This window comes from Phyllobates terribilis, unplaced genomic scaffold (assembly GCF_046119375.1).
Source record: "Phyllobates terribilis strain yellow unplaced genomic scaffold, ASM4611937v1 Scaffold_11__3_contigs__length_659146591, whole genome shotgun sequence".
Classification (NCBI taxonomy): domain Eukaryota; kingdom Metazoa; phylum Chordata; class Amphibia; order Anura; family Dendrobatidae; genus Phyllobates; species Phyllobates terribilis.
Genome location: NW_027362771.1, coordinates 26,959,238 through 26,981,674, shown reverse-complemented (window position 1 = coordinate 26,981,674; position 22,437 = coordinate 26,959,238). Strand labels below are relative to the sequence as shown.

Here is a 22,437-nt window from a genome sequence, read left to right as displayed (position 1 = left end):
CAGATGAACAGGAGGGAGCAGATTATGATTAACATTTAGAAGGATAGAACAGGGGAGGGTTAGGTTAGTGAGTTAGGGGTGATGTAGAACGGTGGAGAGCTTTGTGGGTGAGAGAGATAAGTTTGTATTGTATTCTGCAGCTAATGGGTAACCAGTGCAGTGACTGGCGCAAGGTGGAGGCATCAGTGAAGCGGCTGGACAAAAATATGACCCTGGCTGCTGCATTCAGGATACCAATCAGAAGAGAGTTGCAATAGACCAGATGAAAATGAATAAAAGTGACAGTAAGGGTTTTTGCAGTTTCAAAGGTGAGAAAAAGTCGCATTCTGGAGATGTTTTTAAGATGCAGGTAACATGAGTGAGCTATGCATTGTGTCAAATATGACCCCAAGACAGCAAGTGTGCCCCTTGGGAGTTATGGCACCCAAGATAATTGCAATATTGGGTATAGGTAGGTTAGTAGCAGGAGGAAACACGAGAAGTTCAGTTTTGGAGAGATTCAGTTTCAGTTAGAGGGAGGACATGATGTTAGAGACAGCAAACAGACAATTCCTGGTATTTTATATTAAGGTAGGGGTGATTTTAGGAAAAGAGGTGTGTAATTGGGTGTCATCAGCATAGAGATGATACTGGAACCTAAATCTACTGATGGTTTGTTCAATAGGGGCAGTGTATAGAGAAAAAAGTAGGGGGCATAGGACTGGGCCTTGAGGAATCCCAATAGTAAGGAAAAGATTAAAGGAGTAAGAGCCAGAAAAAGATACGGTGAAGGAGCAGTTAGAGAGGTAGGAGGAGAACCAGAAGAGAATTATGTCATTGAGGCCGATTGTGATGAAAGCCGGCCGGTGGGTGCAGCTCTCTGGCGCCCCCTTACCTCTCAGGTCAGTCAAGGTACTGCACCTAGAGAAAGTAGTGCCAGGTAGCTGCAACCAGCGCAGGGAACACGGTAGTGTGTTATCCCTTCAACGTCACTACACAGCACAACTCGCTAGCGCCCTCTTAGCCTCAGGTCAGTCAAGGAACTGCACCTAGGATAAGCGGTCGCCAGAGAGACTGTCCTGTAACCTACTGGGTATCGGGGCCCTCTGTAGTGAGGGCGGTATATATATCTTCCTTGGCCGCGCCAGGAATATATATATCTGAACCTCCGACCGTCACTACCAGCCTTCCCCAATCCCCAGTTGGTATGCTGCCACCAGTCCCTATTTTAGATATACGCCCAGTCCGTGAATGGGCCTATATCGGGTCAGGAACCAACCCTGGGTAGCGTTTTTGGCTTGAGCCGAGCTCACACGGACGTGCGTTCGTTATGCAGAATAAAAGGCAGGCCCACAATTACTTGAGGTAATTGATTATAATAATACACTAGATACACGATATACAACTAAATATACACAGGTATAAGGTCAGGCTAAACTATACAACAATGGAATACAACACACAGAATCACCACAGCATATCAGTTACCGGTTTCTTGATTTTCTTGTGACGCAGGGAGAGGATTCTGCGATCGCAGGCACGGTTCTTTGTTACAGGCTGAGGCCTACCACCGCATGGTCAAACTGCTCCTCCCCTTGGTGGCCTCAGCTGGTGCTCAGATGTTCAGCACACCACTCTTGGGTCAAAAACTGACTTGTCTCTTGTCTGTCCTGCTATCTTACCTGCCCCGTCCCGCCCACTGCTGGTGAGGTCAGCTGGCTCAGTCTCCACCCTCAGGTCTAACTTCGATCAGAAGCCCAAATTCTATGGAACCCAATAACTTCTTCTGGGATGGTCTCATGATACCCCCAGGGGTTCCCATGGATTCGGGCCGCCGTAACCGACCTTTTGATATCAATTATGATACCATACGGTCCTCAGGAATGGCTCCGCGCTATATCTTGGCTTCCAGAGCACGTACAAACGTCTACCGCGGAGGCTTGTGTGCGCAATGGCTCCGGGACGCCGTGATATTTTTTTATTGGCCCATCCCACGCAACATGCGTGTACTATTCATGTTTCTATATCTTATGCCTCCATGCTTGTGACAGACAAAGAAACTAGTCCTATGGGACAAATGGTCAGGTACAGATAGACGAAGCACCCCCCCCTGCTGGCTGTGTTTCCTCTCGAAGTCTTTGAAGCTCCTAGCATTCAAGTGTTAAGTAGGCTTCTTATCTTACAGGAGCCTGGATGGGGGGAAACTATCTAGTTGACGTTTTAACAGAAGGTCCCAAGGGTGGGGGCTGCTGAAGTGTGGCCATCCCTGGATATGATTTATCATTACCAAGATGGCGGCTACAGGTTCATCACACCTCCCCCTATACGAGGGCGCGAGGGGGTAGCACATTCCTGTGTTCCCCCGTGCGTCCTTCTGCACCCTCCCCTTGCCGGGATAACCCGTCAGCGTTACCGTGGTCACGGCCTCTTCTGTGGCGAATGGAGAAGTGGTACTGCTGGAGAGCGAGGCTCCAGCGTAGCAACCTGCCATTCGACCCAGAGACCGTGTGTAACCAGCTGAGGGGGTTGTGGTCCGTCTCCACGGTGAAATGGCTCCCGTACAAGTAGGGCTGCAGACGCTGCAGGGCCCATACAATTGCCAGGCATTCTTTTTCCACCGTGGAGTAAGCCACCTCCCGGGGCAGTAGCTTCCTGCTCAGGTACAAGACAGGATGTTCCTGGCCTGTCGTGTTGACCTGACTTAGCACAGCACCGAGGCCAAAGTCACTGGCGTCGGTCTGTACCACAAACGGCCGGTCGAAGTCGGCAGCTTGCAGTACAGGGGAGCTACTTAGGGCGGCCTTGAGTGCCCCGAAAGCTGTCTCGCAGGCGACTGTCCAGTCGACTGCGACGGGCAGCTTCTTCTTGGTGAGGTCCGTCAGGGGCTTGGCCAGGGTGCTATAGTGTGGGACGAACCTCCTATAGTACCCGGCGGTCCCCAAGAAGGACATCACCTGCTTTTTGGTCCTAGGAGTGGGCCAGGATGCGATGGCATCCACTTTCCCCGGTTCTGGCTTCAGAACCCCCCCGCCTACCCGGTGACCCAGGTAGAGGACCTCACTCATGCCCAGCTGGCACTTTTCCGGCTTGATGGTCAAGCCTGCCCGGTGGATCCGACCGAGCACCTGCCGCAGGTGCTCTAGGTGATCCTCCCAAGTGGGACTGAAGACTGCAATATCGTCCAAGTACGCAGCCGCGTACCCTTCAAGTCCCTCAAGCAGCGTATTGACCATCCGCTGAAAAGTGGCAGGGGCATTCTTCATGCCGAATGGCATCACTGTGGACTCGTACAGTCCAAAAGGGGTGATAAAGGCAGAGCGTTCCCTTGCCGCGGGGGTCAGAGGAATCTGCCAGTACCCCCGGCTCAGATCCATGATGGTCAGGTACTTAGCCCCGGCCATCCGATCGAGCAGGTCATCGATGCGTGGTATGGGGAACGCATCGGTGGCCGTTACAGCGTTGAGCCCCCGGTAGTCCACGCAGAACCGTGTAGTTCGGTCCTTCTTTGGTACGAGGACTACAGGCGAGGCCCACGCGCTGCTGGATGCCTGGATCACCCCCAGCTTCAGCATCTCGTCTATCTCTTGGCGCATGTTTCCCTGCACCTCGAAAGAGACCCGATATGCTGAACGCCGGATCGGCGGGTGATCGCCAGTGTCCACGTCGTGGACAGCCATCTCAGTCCTTCCGGGCAGGCTGCTGAACAGCCCCCGGAAGGGGTGCAGGGTGGTCCCCAGCTGGGACCGTTGGTCCTCCGTGAGCTGGTGGCCAACCCCCACATCCTCGATGGACCCACCCGCCTTGGCTTGGGTGAGCAGATCCAGGAGGGTTTCTACCTCTCCTTCCTCGGGAAGGTTGCACACTGGGTGGGCAGTCGCTTCCCGCTCATGATGAGCCTTCATCATGTTCACGTGGAAGGCCTTCCTCCTTCCACGGGCGTGATCCAGGGTGACCAGATAGGTGACGGCATTGAGTTTCTGGTGCACGAAGTAGGGACCTTCCCAGGCTGCCTGAAGCTTGTTCTGTGGTACGGGGACCAGTACCCACACCTTTTGACCCACCTGGTAGGTCCTCTCACAAGCATTCTGGTCGTACCACCGCTTCTGGTCGGCCTGGGCCTGGGCCATATTGTCCTGCACCAGCTTTGCCAAGGCCATCATCCTGTCCCGGTGGCGCACGACATACTCGATGACCGACACCTCGGGGGTGGCCAAATCCCCTTCCCATGCTTCCTTCACCAGAGCCAGGGGGCCCCGTACCCGTCGCCCGTACAGGAGCTCAAAGGGGGAGAACCCCGTTGAGGCCTGCGGAACCTCCCGGTAAGCAAATAGGAGGTGTGGGAGGTAACGCTCCCAGTCTCTCCCGTGGGAGTCGACCAACATCTTAAGCATCTGCTTTAAGGTGCCATTGAACCGCTCACACAGGCCATTAGTCTGTGGGTGATACGGGCTGGCCACCAGATGTTGCACCTGCATTTGCTTACAGAGGGACTCCATCAGCCGCGACATGAACTGGGTCCCTCGGTCGGTGAGCATTTCTTGGGGGAAACCCACTCTGGAGAAGATCTCCAGTAAGGCGGTAGCCACCTTGTCGGCCCGAATGGACGACAAAGCTACCGCTTCCGGGTACCGGGTGGCATAGTCCACTACCGTGAGTATGAAGCATTTCCCGGAGTGGCTGGGAGTGGACAGAGGTCCAATAAGATCCACAGCAACCCTCGAGAAAGGCTCTTCGATGATTGGCAGAGTTACCAGTGGGGCTTTGGGGCGCGGCCCCGCCTTCCCCACCCTCTGACAGGTGTCACACGAACGGCAGTAGGCACCCACCGCGGCTCCCATCCCAGGCCAGTAGAAATGCTGAGCTATCCTGGCCTTGGTTTTAGCGATCCCTAGGTGTCCGGCCATCGGAATCTCGTGTGCGATCCGCAACAATTCCGCCCTGAACGGATAGGGTACCACTAACTGTCGGTCCCTGGGCCACGCCTCCGGTGAACCCTGCTGGACCGTTACCCGGTACAGCCGTCCCTGGTCCCAGACCACCCGCTCGCAGTCTGACTCCATGGGAGGCTGTGCCGCCTGTTCCTTGAGAGCTTTCAGGCTGTCGTCTGCTTCCAACGCAGCCTGAAATTCCTGACTTGATGTGGCCAGAATCGACGAAACTGCCACATCCTCTGTCAGCCCCTCCGGGCATGTCACCTGGCCGCTGTCTGACCCGGCAGACACTTGGTCAGAAGTGGGGAAGCCGTCGGACCTCTGCAAGGCTCCTTGGGCTCCGGCGCTCCCACTCCTGGTGACAGCGGCTATGACCGCTGTGACCGTGGGTAGTGCCTGCTTCCCCTCTGTTTCTGACCAAGCCGCCCGATCAGGCAGGCTTCCTAGGCCTTTGGACATCTCGGATGTGGGGAACTCCTGCCCTGGGGTCTTACCTGGCGGCTCCTCTCTTGGGACACCCCCACCTCCCATGGCCTGTTCCTCCCCCTGCAGTGGGCCTATACTCAGCAGCCTGGATACCCCTGGGAGCCCTACACTGCCGGTAGCTGCCCCCCTCTCCATCCCTGAGCTTCCCTCTACAGAATCCTGCCCGCCCCCTCCCTCACCGGAGGACAAGAGGTCACGGCACGCCGGCTGAGCACCTCTGCGGGCATCCCCACACTCCCCACCTGCTTTCACTAACCCTGTTTGTGTTGTGTCTGTGCAGGTGTTACCCTCAGGTTTCACTCCCTCCTCCTCAGCAGGACACACACTACATACAACATGGTTGGCATTAGCAGCAGACAAATCAATACACTCTTGGGGGGCCGAACTTGGGGGTTCAGAGGGTACATACTGCGATACTAGACGCCCCAAGTCGGTCCCTAATAAAACATTTGCGGGAATATTTGGCGTTACTCCCACCTCCCGCATCCCCCTTCCGGCACCCCAGTCCAAATACACCATGGCAACGGGAAGTGCCGGCTCCACGCCTCCAACCCCGGAGACGGAAAGAGTCTTTCCTGGTACCAAGTCCTGGGGGGACACCACCTCAGGCCGTACCAGTGTTCGTTCAGCGCCCGTGTCCCGCAGTCCCATGACCGCAGAACGGCCTATGGTGACGGGTTGGATGTTGTCCAGGGACCTACCACCACCCCCTCCCACACACAAAACATTGGGCGCTCTCTGGGACTGGGATGGGGTCTTTTGGCGCTGGGGACACTCAGCCCTAAAGTGTCCTGGTTTGTTGCATAGATGACAACGTCTTACGTCTGGTCCTTGCCTGGAGAGGGCAACAGGGGGATACACCCCTTGTGTTCTAGGGGCCGGGGAAACAGGGGCATGACTGGGCTTACCCCCTCTCCAGGTGCTGCTGGCAGACTTCTTCAGCTCAGGCGCCCTGTTATTGGCATACTCGTCTGCCAGGGCGGCTGTAGCAGAAGCCCCTGTTGGTTTTCGGTCACGGAGGAACTGTCGGAGGTCCTCTGGGCAGTTCCACAAGAACTGCTCCGTGACGAACAGTTCCTGGACCTCCTGGCGGGTAGTAAGCGCTAGACCCGAGGTCCAGTGCTCTGCGGCTCTCAACAGCGCCCGCATATGATCGGTCCAGGTGTCCTTGGGGCCACGCAGCAGGCTCCGGAACTTCTGGCGGTACGACTCGGGAGTGAGGTTGTACTGCCGGATCAGGGCCCGCTTGATGCAGTCGTAGTTCTGTACCTCCCCGGCAGGTAAGTCCCCCAAGGCATCCAGGGACTTACCCCTCAAACGGGGGGTCAGGTATCTGGCCCACTGATCCCGGGCCAGATGGTGCTGAAGACAGGTCCGTTCAAATGCCACCAGAAAGGAGTCCAGGTCCCCATCCTTCTCCAGTAGAGGGAAGTCCTCAGCTCGGACTTTGGACGACTTGGTCTCCTGATGGGTTGGTTGCTCTAGCGGAAGCCCCCGCTGGGCCAGGTCCAGTTGGTGCTGGCGCTCCGCAGCTCGCTCTGCACGCTCCGCAGCCTCCCGGCGCTCTGCAGCCCGCTCTGCACGCTCCGCAGCCTCCCGGCGCTCCGCAGCTTCGCGCTCCTCCTCCGCTGCCTTCTCTGATGCTGCCAGGAGGGTTTTGTAGACGGCATCGCCATGAGACTGGAGACTTGCCATAGCCGCTTGTAAAAGGGCTTGTGATCTGGACAGGCTGGGCTGGGTAGGTGGTGGGCAGCCCACTGCGGGACCGTATACTGGGGACTGGCTCCCTGAGGTGCCCGGGCTGGACTCCTCCTCGCCATGAGTAACAATGTCCTCCCCTCCTGCCACACGGACCGTAGCATTAGCCTCCTGCAGGGTCTTGCTCCTGGTGCCGTCTGCCATCTTGGTAACCGACACCGCTGCAACCCTGAGTTTGCACACACCTTGTTATACTTTTAGCCTGACCGTCTAACGTTGGGCTGACCTTAAGACTCCAGCAGTGGAAGTTACCACTGGCAGTCTTTAGTGCCTGGGAGTAGGGGTCCCACAACACTATTATTCTGCAATCCCACCGCTGCCACCAATGTGATGAAAGCCGGCCGGTGGGTGCAGCTCTCTGGCGCCCCCTTACCTCTCAGGTCAGTCAAGGTACTGCACCTAGAGAAAGTAGTGCCAGGTAGCTGCAACCAGCGCAGGGAACACGGTAGTGTGTTATCCCTTCAACGTCACTACACAGCACAACTCGCTAGCGCCCTCTTAGCCTCAGGTCAGTCAAGGAACTGCACCTAGGATAAGCGGTCGCCAGAGAGACTGTCCTGTAACCTACTGGGTATCGGGGCCCTCTGTAGTGAGGGCGGTATATATATCTTCCTTGGCCGCGCCAGGAATATATATATCTGAACCTCCGACCGTCACTACCAGCCTTCCCCAATCCCCAGTTGGTATGCTGCCACCAGTCCCTATTTTAGATATACGCCCAGTCCGTGAATGGGCCTATATCGGGTCAGGAACCAACCCTGGGTAGCGTTTTTGGCTTGAGCCGAGCTCACACGGACGTGCGTTCGTTATGCAGAATAAAAGGCAGGCCCACAATTACTTGAGGTAATTGATTATAATAATACACTAGATACACGATATACAACTAAATATACACAGGTATAAGGTCAGGCTAAACTATACAACAATGGAATACAACACACAGAATCACCACAGCATATCAGTTACCGGTTTCTTGATTTTCTTGTGACGCAGGGAGAGGATTCTGCGATCGCAGGCACGGTTCTTTGTTACAGGCTGAGGCCTACCACCGCATGGTCAAACTGCTCCTCCCCTTGGTGGCCTCAGCTGGTGCTCAGATGTTCAGCACACCACTCTTGGGTCAAAAACTGACTTGTCTCTTGTCTGTCCTGCTATCTTACCTGCCCCGTCCCGCCCACTGCTGGTGAGGTCAGCTGGCTCAGTCTCCACCCTCAGGTCTAACTTCGATCAGAAGCCCAAATTCTATGGAACCCAATAACTTCTTCTGGGATGGTCTCATGATACCCCCAGGGGTTCCCATGGATTCGGGCCGCCGTAACCGACCTTTTGATATCAATTATGATACCATACGGTCCTCAGGAATGGCTCCGCGCTATATCTTGGCTTCCAGAGCACGTACAAACGTCTACCGCGGAGGCTTGTGTGCGCAATGGCTCCGGGACGCCGTGATATTTTTTTATTGGCCCATCCCACGCAACATGCGTGTACTATTCATGTTTCTATATCTTATGCCTCCATGCTTGTGACAGACAAAGAAACTAGTCCTATGGGACAAATGGTCAGGTACAGATAGACGAAGCACCCCCCCCTGCTGGCTGTGTTTCCTCTCGAAGTCTTTGAAGCTCCTAGCATTCAAGTGTTAAGTAGGCTTCTTATCTTACAGGAGCCTGGATGGGGGGAAACTATCTAGTTGACGTTTTAACAGAAGGTCCCAAGGGTGGGGGCTGCTGAAGTGTGGCCATCCCTGGATATGATTTATCATTACCAAGATGGCGGCTACAGGTTCATCACACCGATAGTGCAGGGCATAGTGAGGAGGAGCTGATGATCCACAATGTCAAATGAGGCAGAGAGATCTAGGAGAAACAACAGGGAGTAGTCGCCATTGGATTTTACTGTTAATAGGTCATTAGAGACTTTAGTGATGGCAGTTTCAGTAGAGTAGAAAGAGTGGAAACCAAACTGCAAAGGGTCACAAATAGAGTAATCTGAGAGATAGCGGATGACATGGGAATGGACCAAGAGTTATAGCCAGGAGTCTAGGGATAAAGGGGAGACAGATGTGTAGTTAGCAGCACAGTTCTGATCAAGGGTAGTTTTTTTTAAGTAAAAGGGTTATGACAGGGTGTTTGAATGAAGAGGGAAAGATGCTGTAAGAAAGAGAGAGGTAAAATATTTTAGCTAGGACGGTAGTGGCAGATGGGGAGAGAGACTGGAGGAGATGTGACAGAATAGGGTCATTGGTTGTAGGGCGAAAAGAAGCGAGGAGCCTGGTCACTTCTTTTTCTGTGGCAGGCTCGAAGATGAAAAATGAAATTGAGGTGCGGGAGGGAAAGGGATCCAGACACTGAGGGGATTGTGGAAAAATGTCCTGATGGATATGGTTGATTTTTTATAGGAAATAAGTGTCCAGAACGTGAGCACTGAGGTTGGTGACCAGGGCCTGTACTTTAGGGCTCAGGAGGGAGTGGAAGGTTTCAAAGAGTCGTTTAGGATTGTTGGCAAGTGATGTGATGAGGATGGTAAAGTAGATTTTGAACATGAACTTATAGTGAATGAAGTCTTCTGCTGAAAGTGATTTTCTCCACAGATGCTCGGCACACCTTGAGCAGCACTGGAAATAACGTGTTTGCAGCGTGTGCCAGGGTTGCCACTGTCTGTGTCAGATCTTTCTGTGTGTAGCAGGTGCTGCTTCATCCAGGGCATTCTGCAATGTATTATTGAAATGTGAAATGCTGAGTCTGGATCGGAGAGGGAGGAGATGGGAGCTAAAGATGACTATATTGTTCATTACCTGCTGAGTATTGTTGGGAGATTTCTGTATGTGTGATAAGTGGTGGTTTCCTGGGTGTGGAAACAGTTCTTGACAGAGAAGGAAAGAAGGTTCTGGTGAGAGAGCCAAAAAGGTGAGTTAGTAAAGTCATGCACTGAGCAGAGCCAGGAGAAGACTAGGTCCAAAGTATTCCCGTCTTCCTGTGTAGGAGAATTAGTAATCTCTGAAAGGCCGAAGGAGGAGGTTAGAAAAAGAAGATGAATGGCAGATGGGGAGAGCGGATCATTAATCAGGATGTTAAAGTCCCTCATGATGAGAGTGGGAATGTCATAGGATAGAAACTGTGGAAGCCAGGTGACAAAGTGATATGGAAACTGACTGCCCTAAGAGCAATACACAACTGCCATTTGCAGGGAGAAGGGTTTACAGAGTCTAACGGTGTGGACTTCAAAAGAGGCAAACATAACCGAGGGTATCAGGGGGATTACCTGGAAAGCACATTGTGATTAAAGGAGCAGGTGAAGCTCCACCTTGTCTGTTCTCAGGTCTGGGGGTATGTGAGAATTGAAGCCCACTCATACAAGAGAGCAGCAGCAGCAGTGGTGTCAGACTGCTGGATCCAAGTTTCAGTGAGAGCCAGAAGGACAAGGGAATTGGAAAGGAAGAACTCTTGGATGTAGAGGAGTTTGTTGAATGTTGACTGTGAGTTCCAGAGGGCACAATTAAAAGAGACAGGAGAAGGTGAGCACTAAATGTTTATAAGATTAGCTGGGTTTCTATATGCTGCAGCATGAAAGTTAGATATAATAGTGGAAGAAGGCCCAGGGTTGGGAGAGATGTCACCAACGACTGGGAGAAGGAGAAAAAAGAGAAAGAGCAGGTGGTTCAATGATTTGTGTGAGCATTTTGTGTGCTCTATGGTGGTAGTGGATGGTTTTTTAGTGATTGAAAAATGTTAGTAGAGCCTCAGTTTTGTACATGGGAGAGGGGAGAAGGGAGGGGCTGATGTGGAGAGAGTGTACAAAATGTGTAAAGGGCGGTAGAGGTGAAAGAAAGCAGCAGCTAAAACATATATGAAGCAAAGAGATGTGAAAATGAAATAGTGTAGTACAGCTGAACAAGAAGCATGTTTGTTTAAATATCTGACATCGCTTACCTGTCTTCTGCCCTGTCCACATGCCATGTTTAAAAATATTCTTTTAACACACCGCAAAACATATATTAGGCCTCAATCACATGTCCATGTTGCATGTTGTGAAGACCCGAGGTCTTCCCTGGGCGTAATACCACTCAGACAACACAGGGTGAGGGTAAAAAAGAGTGGCAATACTTTGTTGAACCACCAAATGGACAATAAACATATAGAACAGTCCCAGCAAATACCCAAGATGGTACAACATTACACAGTCTCACCCTTCCGGTGGCCCGCTTGGGAATAGAACATCTGTGAGTTTGGGACTTCCAGGGCCAACTACCTCTACCAGTGGCACCCCGCTTTTGGCGGGCCCCCACAGAGAGAAGATAGTGGCAAGCTTAGGAAGCTGACCATCCATCGAGAGTTTCCACGGGGTCAGATGACCGGTTGGTCCCAATCTGGCTTCTCCGAACATCTCCATGGGTTATAGGGCAACCGGAGGGTCCCACCTGGCAACCCCAAACAACATATCCGTGGGCCCAGGTGACTTCATTGTCCCAACCTGGTCTCCCCAAATGTATCCTTGGGTTCTCTGATGGTCAATGGAGCAGCTCCGTATCCTTCCAGTCAGGGCCGTGTACCCTTAGTTCGAAATCATAAAGAATCCAAATCTGTGTCTCTCTGGGTAAAGCCATGCTACGAAGCTGATGTTCTGATAAGTGTCTCTGATCTTTGATTTGCCTTGTAAAGTCTGCTTGCTACAGAGGCATATGTACCTTAAAAATAGTTACAATTGTCATTTAAAGTACACATCCACAGGTCAAGGATTAAGGATGATATTATTCCACAGGGTTCAGGTCTCATTGTTTGAGCATTTAATCAATTTACATAGTTGGTATTGCAGGAGGCTCTTTAAATCAACATCTAGCTGGCTTTAGTACAATATGCAATTAGCATAGTAACAAACATCATTGTTTCACGACCAAGAGAAGTCAACATTCAGGTTTATAGACATAATCGTATGTTCTTCTTGACCATTCACAGAAAAACACATACATTCACAAGTCAACACAAACACAATAGTATGTTTCTCTTGGTATGTTATAACAAATCTAGATGTCTGGCTGAGTAAGATAAGAAGCTATTTTGTCACACATGTATATATTTCTAACCATTTTTTCACTGATAGAACATGTACCCATTATAATCTATGGTGTTATTCACATGTCTGTGTTTTTTCCTAGATTGTATGTCCATGCAAAACTCACAGACACATGTCCATTCTTCTCCGGTATCACGGGTGAAAAGTAACAATACAAGTCTATGGGTCAATGAAAAATAATTTAACATTGCAAAGGATAGGAGCTTTGTAATTTATTTATTTATCCTTCCATAAAAAGCACAGATGACACACTGATGGTAAAAACGGACCACACACTGATAACACATTGACCCAAAACACAGATTACACCAGCACCATTTATTCACAAACAGTATGTGTTTAAACTTGTGCTTGTGAGGCTTTAAATAATTTACAGTATCTTCTTTTATAGTTTTATGCTGCTTAGAATTTCCCAGTCAGCACTATTTGCATCTTTTGCTAACCGCAGATTTATTATTTTCTCTACAGTGCTTATTTTGTCAAGAAAACAAAACTAGTCTTTGGAAAGAATTTCTGTTTATTTCAATACAAACAAGTACAGTATATGTCATTGTTGTTTTATTACTGGTACATGCTGTGTGAGATTTCTTTTGTTTTCTAAATGTTAAAGGGATGGTCCAGCATCTAAAATATATTTTCCAACTATCTTTACACCCTAACCACTTTTGTAATTAGCTTTATTACACAACACCTTACACTATTCCCTATCTAACTAATCTATAAATGTGTTGTTGTTTTTTTACTGTATTTCCTGTGACGTTTCGTTTGAGAGGAGTGTCAAACATGATGTAGCAGAATGCTGGAGCTGCATTCACTCCCCACCGTGTCCATCGCCTGTCTTGAAACAGGACATCACAATGGGCAGCGCTGCAGTTACTCACTCGTTTGTTGCATCGTATTGCATTGCATTCTCTATAAAAGATAATTTCACCTAATGAATGAAAGTTTTGCTCGTTCATCAGGTAATCATTGAATGAGTGTTTTTAAAAGGAATCTGTCACCACATTTGACCTATCTGAACTACAGTGGGGAAAATAAGTATTTGATACACTGCCGATTTTGAATGTTTTCCCAACAAGAATGGAGAGGTCTTTAATTTTTATCATAGGTACACTTCAATTGTGAGAGACAGAATCTAAAAATAAAAACCAGGGCTTTTAGGCTGGGAAGGGCCCAATAACCAGGGACCTTCCCAGCCTCATAATATAAGCCTGCAGATGTCTGCTTTACCTTGGCTGGTTCATGTAAAATAAGCTCTGGAGGCAGAGTTATCTTCCAGGCAACATCTTCCCCATAGCCTGGAAGAGGTAATTTACATATAGATGATTTAACAACAACAAGGCATCTGATATGAGACATATAGGTATCCCATTTTTCAGCAGTCTATAACCTATATGCTCATATTAATAGTTTAGATAGGTCAAATGTGGTGACAGATTCCCTTTAACAGCACTCCTTCACAATTACCTTGCTGTGTTCCTTTAGTGTTGTACCTTGCAATGCTCCTTTACCTTGCATGTATTCTTCCCTGTGCTGATTATGACATGAATGAGAAATGTCATCTGAGTAGCCACGGAGTTCAGGATTTTTAAGATATTTTTTTAATTTAGATAAGGACTCTCAGAAATTATGGTCATACAAGCAAGCAGCTTTAACTTTTAACCCTTTCCAGGCTCAATGACAATTGAACAAAGATCCACACTCACCCAACGTGCTCTTGACCATATTTTAATTATCTCCTGGAATATTCGACCTAGTCCACTGATCCAGCTGGATTCTGCATAAATCACTCTGAAGTTTAAGGTCATGGTGGCGGGCCTTGCACAGGGTTACAAATCAAGAATGATAAGTAACCTATGGTCCTGAGCTGGAAAGGGTTAAATTATAAAAAAAAATGCATCAGTGGAAAAGAACAATGAAAATGTTTACATATAATATACAAACAGTATTTGCTGTTATTAAATTGTACCTTATAAAGCATACACAAAAATTAAAGCAGCGCCAGTATAAAACAATGTGGGTGATCATTCTCTTTTCATATGTATGTGTATGGCCAGCATAAGACCTGGTGTGGTTGTTGTACTTTGAAAATCTATATTAGATGGCTGTACAATCCTTTATGAAAGTCAAAAATCAATCCTCGCCCACCTAGCCTGGTTGACAGCTCCTAAGTGTCACTCCTGCTCCTGAGATCTCACACTGCTTAGTACAAGCTGCCATCAGCCAGGCTGGGTGTATAAAGATTAATCACACTTGGACTCACTCTTTAACTAGGATCGTAAAATGCTCACTTTAGTAACACAATTATACAGTCATTCTAATAAAAAAAAGAAGAGGAAAGATACTTACAAAAGATTGGTTGACTTCCTAAATGTTAACAATATAAATCTTTATTATATAGCAAATACTAAAACCTAGACAAGACAAATAAAAACATTTAAAAATGTGCACATTACACCAGAACATTGTTTCTTAGTCAAAATCTAAGATACAACTCATATGACAGTCATGAATCCAATAGCGCTATGTAAATATAATGAATAGCTGACATAGACATAAATAGACAGTACCTCTAAACTCAGGGGTGGACATAGGATTGGTCCAAGCTGTGCACCGCACAGGGGCCAAGCGATAAGCAAACCCACTACTACCTCCAATGCAGAAGTAGAATTGTGCGTTATGATGAGCGATTGGACTGTAAAGGGTCCATGTATTGTTCTTTAACAGGGGCCCTTTTATGCCTATGTCTGCTCATGTCTAAACTGATGTCAAATACTGAAGTGCAATTTCTTTTTATTTATTTATTTTACTCACTTATATACTGCCATTAACCCCTTTATGACCTATGACGTATAGGTACGTCATAGGTCACCTCCCCCTCTTTGATGCGGGCTCCAGCGCTGAGCTTGCATGTTTTTAGGCACATGACAGCTGATCTGATTAGCTGTCATGTGCCCTTAACAGCCGCAGGTGGAATTGCGATCCACCCATGGCTGTTAACATGCTAAATGCCGCTGTCAATCTCTGAAAGCAGCATTTGACATGTGCGCGCCGGAAGGGTGTCACTGACTCCACTCGTCGGTGCCCATGTCACAAGATCGCGGGGAGCTGGTGGGTTAGCATGACAACCCGGGTTCTGCAGGAGACTCCAGTGGTTGTCATTGCTGATCTGCTATGAGCGCCGCCCAGTGGCTGGCGTTCATAGCAGATGAGCATCTCTACTGCACATAGCAGTGCTGAAACCCTGTTATGTGTAGCAATCAGATAATCGCAGCTTCAAGTCTCCTATGGAGATTATTGAAGCATGTAAAAAATAAAAAAAATGTTTTTGGAAGTATTAAAAAATTAAAAAAAAAAAAAGTTTAAATCAACCCTTTTGCCTCATTCAAAGTAAAACAATAAAAAACCCACATATTCGGTATCACCACGTTCAGAAAAACCTGATCTATCAAAATTAGTGTTGAGCGAGCACTAAAATGCTCGGGTGCTCGAAGCTCGGGCCGAGCTCGCCGTGATACTCGGGTGCTCGACCCGAGCAACGAGCCCAATGTTAGTCTATGGGAGACTCGAGCATTTTTGCGGTGGCACCTCTGTCAGTCTTTTAAAAGCCTAACAAGTGTCCAAAACGATAGTGACAGTGCTCAAATGACATGGGGACAGCATGGGGATCGCCCCAGGAAGCATTTATGACCCCCAGGACACTGCTGTCAACAACGTGGTCAGAGGTATTAAGCCACTTTTACAGGCTCATAATAAAACGTTCAAAAACGAAAGTGAAACTTTTTTCCTGTGAAATATGTTAAGGAACATCCTTTCCAGGGTAAAGACTTGTGTATAAGTTAAAATAAATGACCAAAAACAAAAATACTCCTCCACACCTTCGGCTATGTTCACAAGTAGCATTTTTTATGCGTTTTTGCACTTTTGTATTGCTTTCAACTATGACAAATGCATTCACCGTGAAATGTCATTTTAACATTTTACAACCTTATCTGGCCATGTGCTGTGTGACACATGCATAAAGTGCTGAAAAGACAAGGGAACAGCATGGGGAAGACCCCTGGAAGCATCTCTGACTCCCAGGTCACTGTCTAAAAGTGTGCCCATCATAAGTGATCCTTACCGCATCAGACGATGCAGACTTACAACTATCCCCATGCAAGTTCTAGTTCCAGGGCAGTGTTCAATTGTACCTCCCCCATTCCTTGCAATACAAGCTCAAGTATGCAGCCTGCCACCCACCCACCCCCAGGCTGCAATACCATACTGCTTGCTTGGTTGAACTTGAAATTGGGCCTTTTAGGCATGTGGAGGCGGAATCTGGCCACCACGTCATGGCTGTGTTGGCGGCCTGGAATCCATACTCAGTCCCCAGCCGCCCGGCGGCCGGGTGTCCATTCTCGGTCCCCAGCCGCCCCGCGGCCGGGTGTCCACACACGGTCCCCAGCCGCCTGGGGGCAGTCGGGTGTCCATAAACGGTCCCCAGCCGCCCCTATTTCTCCTTGGAACATCCCCCCACACACTTTTCTTAGCCCGGCCTGCTTTAGGCAGCATTGGACGAGCCCACCAGAGAACCAGACTCCTCCGGTATGCCCTGACTTCTCCATCGGTGGAGTTGAGAGTGCCAAGGTGAGGAGCAAGATGATGATGACAGAAGTTAGCATCTGCTATGTTTTCTTTTAATGCAAGTGTAAGTGTGTAGCCTGCCACCCAACCACCCCCAGACTGCAATTCCATACTGCTAGCTTGCACTTGAAATGGGGCCTTTTAGTTTGGAGGAGGCCGAAGCTGGCCACTACCTCATGGCTGCTTCGGCAGCGAGGTATCCATACTCAGTCCCCAGCCGCCCATATTTGTCCTGGTGTGCCTTATACATAAGATTAAGCGCGTATACCAAAACATTACCTGTGCCCTCCCTAGTGCATTTAGTGGGAAGGAGAGCCTATTCCGCTGTAGAGTGTGCATGCCAAACCCCAGTTCATGGTACATGCGAAGATGCCTCCCACCTTGCACCTGTCGTTGCAGACTTGCAACTATCCCCATTCAAGTCCATGTCCCAGGGCAGTGTTCAATTGTACCTCTCCCATTCCTTGCAATGCAAGCGCAAGTATGCAGCCTGCCACCCACCCACCCCCAGGCTGCAATACCATACTGCTTGCTTGCACTTTAAATTGGGCCTTTTAGGCATGTGAAGGCGGAATCTGGCCACCACGCCATGGCTGTGTCGGCGGCCTGGTATCCATACTCAGTCCCCAGCCGCCTGGTGGCAGGGTGTCCCTGCTTGCTCCCCAGCCTCCAGGGGGTGGCCGGGTGTCCATACTCGGTCCCCAGCCACACCTATTTGTCCCGGTAACCTTTCCCACACTTTTCTTAGCCTGGCCTGCTTTAGGGCAGCATTGGCCGAGCCCACCGGACTATCAGACTCCTCCGATGGGCCCTGGCTTCTCCATCAGGGGAGTTGAGAGTGCCAAGGTGAGGAGCATGATGAGGATGATAGAAGTTAGCATCTGCTTTGTTTTGTTGTAATGCAAGCACATGTATGTAGTAGCGGCTAGGCCTGAGGTGGTCAGCGTTTTGGCGCATATCCTACCTCCTCCGAGGATTGCTGGATGTTTTCCTGCTACTATCCAAGTTCTATGACTCCCGTTAAAACAAATCTTCAGGTGATAAATTATGGATGAGGTAGTGGCAAAGGAGAAAGAGCAAGAGGAACAGGGACCATTCACATCAATATCAGGCCAGTCAACCAGATATGTCTTGTAGGATATGTTTCTGTAACAAAAGGAGCGGTTCGGCTACACAGTTATAGGGCATACAGTGAGTGCAATGCCTACCAAAAATTTCGAGCCACTCCAATGCCCCTTGGAAATTACATGGAGGTCAGAGGGCGTTAACTAAACCTTTTATTCCATTTATAGCAACTGGGTCTCCCGTGCACTGTTGGCCTAAGCAGTGAATGGAAGGCTTTCCAAAAATTATGAGGAACTGCAATGCCCCTTACAAGAGCCATGTGTGGTACCCCAGGGGTCTGGTCACCACAGTAATAGAGATATTACGTCGGAGAGCAAGTGGGAGGTTTCCTGGTCAGGATCCCTTAAACATGCAACATCCTCCTGCCCCAATCCTGGGAGGGGAGAATTCTGCCCTTATAAACTGGATCTGGGGCGGGGTTGAGTGAGTCAGAGAACAGTCAGAGTCAGAGTGAGAGCAAGGGAAAGTAACAGCAAGGAGCTCTGTAGGAGCTAGGAGCTAAAGACCAGGGGCTGGAAGCTGAGCAGAGCTCGCCCTGGCAGAAGACAATAGGAACCGGACACAGGAGTCCAAAGCTGTGAGGACTTATATATCCAGCAGCAGAAACCAGCCGGCAGGGGATTTCAGGTCCTCTGGCCATAGAAGCCCGGAGGCTCAGTCACAAGCGAAGGACCAGCACCACCGTCGTGGAGCGGAGGCTAACAGAAGGCCCCAAGTCACCAGCCATACGGATGAGCACTACACGGTACACTCAGGGACGTGGGCTACTTCTACCTGCTTACAGCAAGGTAGCCAGGAAGAGTGCAGACAGACGGGGAGGCCTACAACTCCACCTGGCCAGGGGAACTCCTGCTTGCTCACAGACTGACCAGGCCTCTTATGCTAGCCAGTACTCCCGGGAGGGTCTACCTTATAATCATCAGTAAAGACCTTGAACTGCACTGCAAAGACTCTGAGTCATTCCTGCTGCGCTCGTGCACAATCACCCCCATCATCCACACTCACTACCCTGAGGTTATACTCCTCCGGAGGGGAGTTATCCCATTCTATGCTGCGCACACAACACCAGCCTCAGCGGTCTGCCTGGCAGCTGTGGTACTCCATGACCGCATTCCACGGGTGGCGCAGTCGGACAATTAACCTCAAAACCTAAGAAAGTCTGCCACTGGTTTGACCAGCCTGAGCCACGGGACCGGGTCACCGCCACGGAGACTACAGACCCCAGAGACCCGGCACCGGGTATCCCACACACGTGTACACATGGCCCAGGTGGCGCGTCACTTGCAGTACAGCATATTACAAACATAAGTCCCATTATTGGGGAGTGGGTGTCCCATGGTATTTGCTTATGCTTTCCCAGCAAAAGCTGCCAAAAATTAGGGCGGAGCAACTTGCAATGCCCCTTACAAGAGCCATGCAGTACAGCATATTACAAACATAAGTCCCATTATTGGGGAGTGGGTGTCCCATAGTATTTGCTTATGCCTTACAAGCAAAAGCTGCCAAAAATAAGGACAGAGGAACTTGCAATGCTGGCACCCTGGTGGTATAGTGGTGGTGGAGGCTGAGGATAAGGAGAAGAAGATTAAACAGCCGAAACGAGGAAGCGTATACCCATGTGTGGGTGTGAAGCGGTGCATGTGAATACACCTCCCGAAATAACACAGTGGATTTGACTTTATGTTACTCTGCTGTCATTTGGTGGTGATGAGAAATCTGGCCCAATAAAGCCCTTGTTCATTTTGATAAGGGTCAGCTTGTCAGCATTGTCAGTTGACAGGCGAGTGCGCTTATCAGTTATAATTCCCCCAGCGGCACTAAATAAAAACACGCTCCGATAACACGCTAGCGGCAGGGCAGGCCAGGACTTCCAAGGCGTACAGAGCGAGTTCATTCCAAGTGTCCAGCTTGGATCCCCAATAATTAAAAGGCACAGAGGAATCACGGAGGATGCTGGTACGATCGGCAAGGTACTCCCTCACCATCTTTTGAAACTTTCCACTCCTTCTGGGAGTACCCCACGCCTCAGGGCCTGTAAGCTGGGCGTGTGTCAGAAAACTGTCCCAGAACATTGACAGTGTTCCCCTGCCTCTGCTGGATTGGAGTTTCATCTCTCTCGCCTGTACGCCTTGGTTGGGCAACGAACTGTGACCTCTGCCGCTAGCGTGTTCAGATGGGAATTTTTTTAAGAGTTCTGCAGCAAGGGCCTTCTTGTATTGCCCCATTTTTGTAGACCTCTCCACCTCAGGAATAAGAGAGTGAAAGTTCTCCTTGTAGCGGGGGTCTACAAGTGTCACCAACCAGTAATGACTGTCACCCAACATTTTGGCAACGCGAGGGTCACGGTTAAGGCAGCGTAACATAAAGTCAGCCATGCGTGCCAGACTGGTAATGGGCAATATTTCCGTGTCCTCACCAAGATGACGACTGACCATGCTCTCCTCCTCCTCTTCCTCCTCCCCCCTGTCCTCAGGCCACCCACGCTGAACCGACGGTATGACACTTGTACAGGTACTACCGTCTACAACGCATGATAGCAGCTCCTGTTCTTCCTCCTCCTCCTCCTCCTCCTCTCCCTCATTGTCCCCCAATGCACGATGGGATGAGATGAGGCTGGGCTGTGTGTAATCGCCCGCTACCGCTTCTTGATCCATCTTATCATACTCTGGCTGCAATGCCTCTTCTTTAATTCTCTGCAGAGAGCGTTGCAAAAGACAGACAAGTGGGATGCTGACACTAATGATGGCGTCATCGCCACTCACCATCTTGGTTGCCTCCTCAAAGTTTGTCAGTATGGTAAATATGTCAGACATCCAGGTCCACTCCTGAGGCCTTATGTGTGGAGTCTGACCTGAATATCGACGGCCTTGTTGCAGCTGGTACTCCACAACTGCTCTCTTCTGCTGACAAATCCTTTGCAACATGTGGAGGGTAGAGTTCCAACGTGTGTGGACATCACACACCAGTCGGTGTGCCGGAAGCTGCAAACGCTGCTGCAACACAGCAAGGACGGCGGAAGCTGTAGCCGACTTCCGAAAATGAGCTGACAGGCGGCGTACTTTCACGAGCAGATCTGGCAACTCGGGGTACGATTTAAGAAACCGCTGAACCACGAGGTTAAGGACATGAGCCAGGCATGGTACGTGTGTGATCTCACCTCGCCTCAGAGCCGCCACCAGGTTACGGCCATTGTCTCACACGACCATGCCGGGATGTAGGTTCAGCGGTCTCAGCCACAGATCTGCCTGCTCTTTCAAAGCTGTCCACAACTCACAAGCAGTGTGAGGTTTATCACCTAAGCTTATGAGTTTCAGCACAGCCTGTTGCCGCTTGGCGGAGGCAGTACTGCAATGCTTCCAGCTTGTAACAAATGTGGTGATATCTGAGATGGAGGCTGAACATGAGGAGGAGGAGGAGGATGCACAGGAGCTGTACACTGTGGTGGCAACTCTGACTGACATAGGGCCCGCAATCCTCGGTGTGGGGAGGATGTGTTCCGTCCCAAGGTACGACTGTGTCCCGGCTTCCACTATGTTTACCCAGTGTGCCATCAGAGAGATGTACGATCCCTGGCCACAAGCACTTGTCCACGTGTCCATTGTCAGGTGGACTCTCCCAGTAACTGCGTTGTTGAGGGCACGGCAGATGCTTTGGGACACGTGCTTGTGTAGTGCGGGGATGGCATCGTCCACCTCTTGTGACAGATTGCCAACGTCGACTTCCTGTGGCCGTGGCTGTTCAAATATTTGGGCATCGCAACATGGGATCTCCTCTTCCACCACTTCAAGCGTATCAGGCGAGGGGCCCAAATATGGAAATGGACCAGTGAACAGCTCTTCAGAGTGTCCAAGTGTGGGATCACTTGCTGTCTGACGACACTCGGCATGGTGGGAGGAAGGAGCATCAGGGTGAGGAGGAGTATGTGGTCGGGACTCACGGCTACTAAGAGTTCACCGTGTGGAAGACAGATCGGAGGTGGTGGTGCCCAGGTAACTGGAAGTATTATCTGCTATCCAATTAATAACCTGATCACACTGATCAGTTCTCTATACTGGTGTTGTTCTGTGCTTCCCTAGTAATTCGGTCAAGAAGTGGGAGCGAGAAGATGTGGCTGTTCATTGTGGCACATTTTCACCTTGGCCACGGCCCCATTCTCTGCACGAACCATCACCAGAACGTACACTTCCACGTCCCTTGCCAAGCGCCATGCCCATTGTAAATGAAGTAAAATAGCTTACACTTGCACTATCAATGGAAAAAGGGTAATAAAGAGAAGATTAGAACCGTGGAAGAGGAAAACCACAGTTATTGTTTACTGGGGTATACCACACTTTTTTAAATAGAGATATTTGCGGCTGCACAGTGAGCGACACATTCAAACTGCTTTTTTTTTAGATACCAAAGGCCCAAAACTGGATAGTACAGAGATTTGACCCGTGGAACTGCGAAACCACACTGGGAT

At 49.9% G+C, this 22,437-nt stretch overlaps 1 protein-coding gene across 6 annotated transcripts in view; it reads right to left on the bottom strand.

Moving 5' to 3' along the window:
* Positions 1 to 22,437, bottom strand: part of HRH2 (histamine receptor H2) — a 360,194-nt gene that overhangs the window by 40,187 nt on the left and 297,570 nt on the right. For 4 of the 6 annotated variants that reach the window (XR_012251165.1, XR_012251167.1, XR_012251168.1 and 1 more), the window contains one exon: positions 13,931 to 14,091. The exons of the other annotated variants lie outside the window; for them this stretch is intronic. The gene's annotated coding sequence lies outside the window, so the exon portion shown is untranslated. The remainder of the gene's footprint in view (positions 1 to 13,930; positions 14,092 to 22,437) is intronic. 6 annotated transcript variants of the gene reach the window in all.